This window comes from Ornithorhynchus anatinus, unplaced genomic scaffold (assembly GCF_004115215.2).
Source record: "Ornithorhynchus anatinus isolate Pmale09 unplaced genomic scaffold, mOrnAna1.pri.v4 scaffold_93_arrow_ctg1, whole genome shotgun sequence".
NCBI lineage: Eukaryota > Metazoa > Chordata > Mammalia > Monotremata > Ornithorhynchidae > Ornithorhynchus > Ornithorhynchus anatinus.
Genome location: NW_024396943.1, coordinates 540,727 through 549,104, shown reverse-complemented (window position 1 = coordinate 549,104; position 8,378 = coordinate 540,727).

The following is an 8,378-nucleotide window of genomic DNA, read 5'->3' as shown; positions in this document are numbered from 1 at the left end:
AAATTTACAGAATGGTTTGCTATGTATCACTGAACACCTGCCTGCCTGTCTACCTTTTGTCCTTCTTTGGAAATTCTTTGTTTCAAACAATTCCTGCAGCCCACCATCCTCCTCTCCCACACATTTCATGTGAGGATATAGTGGTTGATCCACTCTTGGAAACTCCAAGAAGCTGCTTTCTGAGACTGTGGGGAATTGCCCTCTGGGTAGCAGAAGGGAGTACGGACTGGAGTGGGGAGAGACAGGTGACAGGGAGATCAGCAAGGAGTCTGATGCAGGAATAAGGATAGGATAAGTACTTGGATTAACATGGCAGCAGTTTGACTGCAGTCCTGACTTAATTACGGAAATTCTACTTCCAGTGGTTTGGAACAGAGATCTACGTCAACCCTTTCTGTGGGCTGAGCTGTCGTCTCTGCCCCACAGGTCCTGCAAATCCACCCTGTGGTGGCCAAAACTGAGGCCTGGCAGCGGGGGCCATTGGACTGCCTCAGGGATGGGGTCACTGGGGTCATTAGATTGGGCTCCCAATCTAACAGGCAAAGTTGAGAGGTAAGATGATTGGCCAGTAGCAGGAGCAAGAGGAAGAATGAGGATCCAGTTGGAAGCAAAGCAAACATGTCAGGGTGAAATAGCAGGATAAATGTACAGGAGAGGGAGGCTGTTGGGTTGCTGTGCCAGCTGGGGGGCCGGGGGGGCGACCTGGGAATGAACCGGAGAAAGCCACAGGTGGGAGGAGAGATTTCAGGAGGATTAAAAGATGGGGAGAGCTGAGATCTGGCTGATAGGGCTGCTGGGGGAAGGGGGCTGGTGGTCAGTGGAGAAGGTTTACTGGAGGGGGTGAGATTTCAGAAGGGCTTTGAAGATGGGGGCGAACTGTGGTCTGGTGGATGGGGAATAATCGGGGAAGTCCTCCAGGAGATAGTGGGATTTCAGGAGGCTCTGAAGAGTTGGAAGGGCCATGGGCTGGTAGATTCGTGGAGAATAGGGAAGAGGAGATCCAGGATGGGGAGACATGAACTAGGTTGAATTCTCTCTGGATTTAGAATAGCTTGGAGATGAGGGAATCAAGTCCCCTTCTCAGGTAATAGCTCCACAGTCCACGTTACCAGCGGAGGAAATGATCCCTGCCGTAAAACTCCTAAATCCTGATTTTACTGACTTCCCTTTTTTCTGCTCTGCTTCCCAGAGCCCCCTTAACTTTTCCTCCATTCCTACCAATTACGTTAGAAAGCCCCCCCTTCCCACCCCTCTTACCATTTTGCAGGTTGGGAAAGTCTGGCCCAAAGTGAGGGAGTGATTTGCTTTAGCTTCTCTCCACTGTGGAGGGGATTTGGGCCTGCATTCATTCAATCGTATTTATTGAGCACTTATTGTGTGCAGAACACTGTACTAAGCACTTGGGAAAGTACACCCACAGACCTGGATCACCTCCACAGTCCACTTCCTTCTCTCCTTTGCACGGGCTGCGGAGCACTGCTGGCAGATATCCAGATATCAGGCCAACCCTGTCCATCTTAAATGCATCATTGCCTTCTTTCATTCTGCCCTCTCCTCTGCCTGGCACCATTATTTCTCTATCTTAATGACTCCCATACCCATTGCCCTAGCCAGCTGCTTCAGTCATTTAATTCCCTCCTCACACCCACTGTCCCTCCTCCCCTACCCCATCTCTTGCCCCTAAAGACCTGGCCACATACTTTATTGAGAAAATTGTGACCATCAGGCATGGTCTTCCTCAAATCTCCCCTCCTCCTCTCCAGTCCCTCCCTCCTCCCTCCTCCTCTCCAGTCCCTCCCTCCTCCCTCCTCTTCTTCATCTTTCCTATCGGTATCTCAAGAGGAAATCTTCTGCCTCCTCTCAAAATCTGCCCCTTCCACCTGTGCCTCCAACCCCATCCTTTCGCACCTTATCGAAACAATTATGCCTTCCCTTCTTCCCTCCACGTTCACCATCTTCAACTGTAGACTCACCAATGGCTTCCAGTGATAAGTAGCATGGCCTAGTGGATAGAGCATGGGCCTGGGAGTCAGAAGGATCTGGGTTCCACCATTTGTCTGCTGTGTGACCTTGGGCAAGTCACTTCACTTTTCTGGGCCTCAGTTACCTCATCTGTAAAATGAGGATTAAGACTGTGAGCCCCGTGTGGGAGATGGACTGTGACCAACATGTTCAGCTTGTATCTACCCCAATGCTTAGTACAGTGCCTGGAACATAGTAAGCACTTAACAAATACCATAAAAAAGATTTATTCCCTATTGCTCTCAAACAGGCTCAAGTATTCCCTATCCCCGCCCCCCCCCCCAAAAAAAGTTCCCTTGACTCCATGGCTCCCTCCAATTATCATCCCATCTACTTCCTATCATTCCTCTCCAAATTCCTTGAGCGAGTTGTCTACACCTGCTGCCTCCACTTCCACTCTTCCACTTCTCTCCTTGACTCCGCTCCAATCCGGCTTCTGCCCCCTTTACTCAGCAGAAACTGCCTTCTTAAAGGTCACCAATGATTTCCTCCTTGCCAGATTCAAAGGCCTTTACTCCATTCTAATCCTCCTCCCCCTCTCAGCTGCCTTCAACCCTGTTGACCATCCCCTTCTCCTGAAAATATTATCCAATCTCTACTTCACTGACATCATCTATTCCTGGTTCTCCACCTATTTCTCTGGATGCTCCTTCTCATTCTCTTTCACAGGCTCCTCCTCTGCCTCCCACCCCGATAACTGTGAGATTCCCTCAAGGTTCAGTTCTGGATCCCCTTCTATTCTCCAACTACACTCACTTCCTTGGAGAACTCATTCGCTCCCAAGGCTTCAACTACCACCTCCATGAGGATGATTCCCAAATCTACATCCCCAGCCCTGATCTCTCTCCTCCTCTGCGGTCTTGGATTTCCTCCTGCCTTCAAGACATCCCTACTTGGATGTCCTGCTGACACCTCAAACTTAACTTATCCAAAACAGAACTCCTCATCTCCCGGCCAAACCCCTGTCCCCCTACTCCCCACAGACACATATGACTTTCCCATAACTAAATTCATTCAATAGTATTTTATTGAGCGCTTACTATGTGCAGAGCACTGTACTAAGCGCTTGGAATGTACAAATTGGTAACAGATAGAGACAGTCCCTGCTCTTTGACTATAGACGGCACCCCCTTCCTCTCTGTCTCACAAGCCTGTAACCTTGGCATTATATTCAACTCATCTCTCTCATTCAACCCACGTATTCAATTTATCACCAAGTTCTGTCAGTTCTACCTTCACCTCAAATGTCAACCTACTCACTGTACCTTGATCTTGTCTATCTCACCGCCAACCTCTTGCCCACATCCTGCTTCTGGCCTAGAAAGCCCTCCCTCTTCATATCCGACAGACAATCACTCTCCCCACCTACAAAGCCTTATTAAAATCACCTGTCCTCCAAGACATCTTCCCTGACTAAGCCCTCATTTCCCTTAGTCCCTCTCCTTTTTGTGTCACCTATGCACTTGGGTCTGTACCCTTTAAATACTCAATAGTTACTCCTCCCTGAGCCCCACGGACACTTATGTACATATCTGTAATTGATTTTAATGTCTCTCTCCCTCTCTAGACTCTTAGCATGTTATGGACAGGGAATGTGTCTAACAGCTCTGTTATACTGCAGTATATACAGTGCTCTGCCATAATAAGCATTCAATAAATATGGTCGATTGATTGACTGATTGCAGAGGGGCCCATGGTGGCAGGGCTTTCCGCTGCTTCTCACTGGTGTTAGCCCCTGCTCCCCCTCCCTGGCCGGAGCTCAGCATGGCCTCAGCAGGCAGAAATGGAGACTCGAGATGGGGTGTGACCTCTGATGATCGGTTGGTATTTTGCTCCATCTGCCACCAGCACCTGTTGCTGTATGTTTTGCTGAACTGCCCGAGGCAAGAGGCAAGAGGCAAGAGGCAAGAGGCAGCAGGCTCCATTACTGGATCCCAGGACAGGCAAGGGGTGAGCTGTTTTCACATTTTGGGGGTTTCCTGGGGAGAGACAGAGGGCTCCCACTTTACCCCTGCCCTGGGCCCATGTGGTCTCTGAGGCAGTCTTATTGAGAGCCAGCTAGCAGAGCTCTGTGACACTTGGTCCCAGGATACCTGGGGGGGGGGGGGTGGTATCTCATGTGAGTCAGCAACACACATGTGCTTTGATTTCTAGCTCTTTCTGGTCCTTTTTGGTCTTTTCTGGTCCTTTCGGGTTCTTTCTGACCTTTTCTGGTTTAATGTTCCTGGGCATTTTGGGAGAAGGAAGTCAAACTGAACCAAGGCCCCGATAGTCCTGGGCACAGGATCTTCTGGCTCAATTGTGGACTTTCCAAAGTCCAAGCAACTTTGTCCTCTCTCCAACTGCTAACTGTGACTCTCAGCTGAGATGGGGAGTTGGACAGGGGGAGAAGTGGGTCGGTAACCTGGGCGTTCTGCTCCAAGTGGCCCAGCACCCCAACTTCAGGTCGGCCAGGGGGGCAGAAATGGGGATTTCCAAAGCCCCCTGGGATTGTCTGTGAGATGGCCAGTCCATACTTGAGCCCAAGCTTCAGTCCCTCTGCCCTGAGGTTCTGAAAGTGCTGTGACCTAGCTGGCGACAATTCAGCAATTCAGGCCAGGGAAAAATTTGCCTCTTATGCCAGTGACAGTTCCCCAAAACTTTCCATTCTCCCTGGAATAGGGGAGGGCTGAAGCCCAGTTTTAGGAAATCCACAGATAATTCCCAAGGCCTGAAAACCTTAGGTGCCAGCTGACCTGCCCTTGCAACTAAACAAATGATGAAGCCTCTTATTCTCTGATTCTCTGAGCCAGCCCTTGTGTTTGTTCAGTCAACTGTTTATTCTGATTTCACTGCCTGTAAATACAGAGTTTATGTCTGTCTCCCTGACTAGAGTGAAAGCTCCTAGTAGGTAGGGAGCCTATCTCATGTTTCTGTTGGAGTCTTCCCAGCACTTCGTACAGTGCACTGAACCCAGTGGGTGCTCTCCAATTACAATTACCGATCCTGATACTATCCCAGGATATTAGCATCTCTGTCATCGTCACCAGGGTCAACTTTTGTGTGTGTATGTGTCAGGAGGGTGGGGTGTGGATGGGACAATACTATATATATGGTATATGTCACTGATACGTACCAAACATTTCTGCTTGATGGGGAGAGGAATGGGAGACCATTGGAAATTTCTGAGGAGGGGAAGATGAGTGTGGAACGATGTTTTAGAAAAACAATCCGGGCAGCAGAGTGAAATATGAACTGGAGTGGGGAGAGGTAGAAGGCAGCGAGATCAGTGAGGAGGTTTACACAGTAGTTAAGGTGGGACATGACCAATTCCTGGACCAGCCTGATGGCCTTTTAGATAGAGAGGAAGGGGCGTATTCTGAAATTGTCATATGAAGAATTGCCTTTTGTATGCAGTGCCTTGTACTGGATACCTACAGCATGCAGAGCACTGTGCCGGACACCTACTGTATGCAGAGTGCTGTACCTGGTGCCTACTGTAGGCAAAGAACTGTACTAGGTACCTACTGTGTGCAGAGTGCTGCACTGGCCACCTAGCGTGTGCAGAGCACTGTTACAGGAGCCAACTGCATACAGAGCACTTGGGAAAGCAAAGTCAAAGGTCCCGAAGCCCATTTTCTGGGGCTCCTTTCCCCTCCAGGTCCTTCAGGAGAACACTGAGACATGGGGGAGGGCTCTCAGGGCCCACAGAGACTAGCTGACCAGCTGGAATGCTGTCACAGCAGAGGCTGCATGATCCCCAGGGTCTTCCAGGTCTGCTCTGTGCATTCTGCACTGTGTTCCCTGTCCTTTGAGCCACCCCCCTCCACCCCCCAACACACACACACACACACACACACACACACACACACACACACACACCCCACACACATCCCTGCTGCATTTTTAGCTGAGTGTGAAGAAGGTTAAATCATCTCTCTACATTCATTTCAATTTGTCAGCATTTTAGGAGTTTTCTCTAGTGATCCAGAGTTTCAATTCAGGTTGCAGAGCAGGTAGGAATCTTGTTTTGTTCTTATGGCATGAAAAGCCCAATGTGTTTTAGCATCCTCAGGAATGAAAGAATGTTGGGCACCTGGGTCATCGTTAGTCTCTTCTGGGACTCTTCATTCTCCCACCCTTCTTCTGGCACCTAATTTACACCCTGCTCTCAGGCGAGCACTAACCCTCCCAGCAGCTTCAAAGCCTTCCTTTGAACAGGTGCAGGATGCAGGGGGAATTACATCTTTCACTTTGTATCCCAAATATCTGGTACAGTGTTCTGCTTCATTCACATTTGGAGGCAGACAATAAATGCTGATAGTGATGTACTGACGGTGATGGTGCTGATGGTGTTGGCGGTGGTGGTGATGGTAATGATGGTGATGTGGTACTGGTAGTGATGGTGGTGATGATAAGGATGGTGGTGGTGATGGTGGTGATGATAGTGATGGTGGTGATGATGGTAATGATGGTGGTAGTGGTGGTAATGGAGGTGATGGTGGTGATGATGGTGGTGGTGGTAGTGGTGGTGATGATACAGGTGGAGGTGATTGTGATGGCGGTGGTGGTGGTGATAGTAATGGTGATGATGATGGTGATGGTGGTGGTGATGGTGGTGATGATGATGGTGGTGGTGATGGAGGTGATGATGGTGGTGATCATGATGGTGATAATGACGGTGATGGTGGTGGTGGTGATGGTAATGATGGAAGTGATAGTGGTGATGATGGTAATAATGGGCACCCACACTGGGCACCACAGGTAGCTTCCTCTTGGCCATGGAGAGACAATGTACCCAGAACTCAGAAACAGGGATTTAGGGCAAGGGCTTGTCCCTGCTTTATGACTGTTATGCTCTGCACACAGTAAATGCTCAATAAATACAATTGAATGAATGACTGTTATCCCACAAGGACCCTGGTTCTTAGGTGGGGGAAGACTAGCTGTGACCAAGGTCTGCATAACCCTCCAGAGCAAGAGCCCATTTTCAGTTGTGGCAACCAAGAAGTATCCCTAGTGGCAAACTGGCTCTTATCGGTAGTCAGTTCTTGGCTGGACCTCAGTTTCTACAGGTGCCCTACACTTTGGGGCAGAAATTCTCTGGCAGGTTCAGCCACTGCATGGGAATGAGAAGAGGTCAGCCACCCCCACGGGTCAGTGATGGGGAAGGTAGTGGTCAACCAGTCTACAGTGAGGTCCCATTGAGGCCTCACCAGTCAGGGCACTGGGGTTCCAGCCCAGATCTGGGAGGCAGCCCACAGTTCTGCCTCAAGCCGGTCCATGATTCTCAGGGCCTGAGTTCTCCCTGCATCCCTTTTTGGGTTATTTTTTGGGGTGGGGGCAGTTTATGGTATTTGTTAAGCACTTATTATATGCCAGGCGTTGTACTAAGCACTGGGGTAGATAGAAGATAATTGGGTTGGACACAGTCCCTGTCCCACATGAGGTTCACAGTCTTAATCCCCATTTTACAGATGAGGTAACTGAGGCCCAGAGAAGTGAAGTGTCTTGCCCAAGGTCACACACAGAAAACAAGTGGAGGAGGGGGGATTAGAACCTAGGTCCTTCTGACTCCCAGGCCCAGGCTCTATCCACTAGGCCACACTGCTTCTCAGGTTTCTTCTAGATGCCAGGATGTCCCTTCTAGATGCCGGGATGTCCCTCCTAGATGCCGGGATGTCAGCCAGCAAAGAAGAGATGAACAGTCAACTGCATGTAAGTAGTGTGTGCATGTCCTGTCCCTGGGTCAAGGGGAAATGTATTCACCATAATCATGTAATCATTATCATCATTATCATCATCATCATGGTGGTATCTGTTAAGTGCTTATTATGTGTCAAGCACTGTGTGAAGCACTAGGATAGATACAAAACAATCAGATACTTTGATTTCTTTGCTTTTGGTGTCCTGGGAGACGAGGTCTACTCCAAAAGGCTGGGAAAGAATGGCCAAGGACAGGGTCCAGGATCTCCATCTTGGTCTTTACAGGTCTAATGGTTTGGGCATCATTTGACCTGGTGGTTCCTTCGCTCTGCCAGCAGCGGGTGAGCACAGGGAGTCCATATACCCACGGCGAGCCTTGCAGCTGGACACACCAGCAGGGGCCAGGAGGGTTCGGATAGATCCATGGACAAATGTCCATGCTGGGTCACTGGGGGAGAGTCAGGGATGGAGAGGCAAGAGTCAGAGTTGTAGGACGGTCTATGCTGGGCCACTGGGGGAGAATCAAGGATAGAGAGGAGTGAGGCATACTGGAGGATCCCTGCTGGGTCCCTTTGGAGAGATTCAGGAATGGAGAGGAGAGAGTCAGGGGATGGGGTCGGGGAGACTTGATGGTCCAGGCTGGTTCACTGGGGGAGAATCGGAGATGGGGA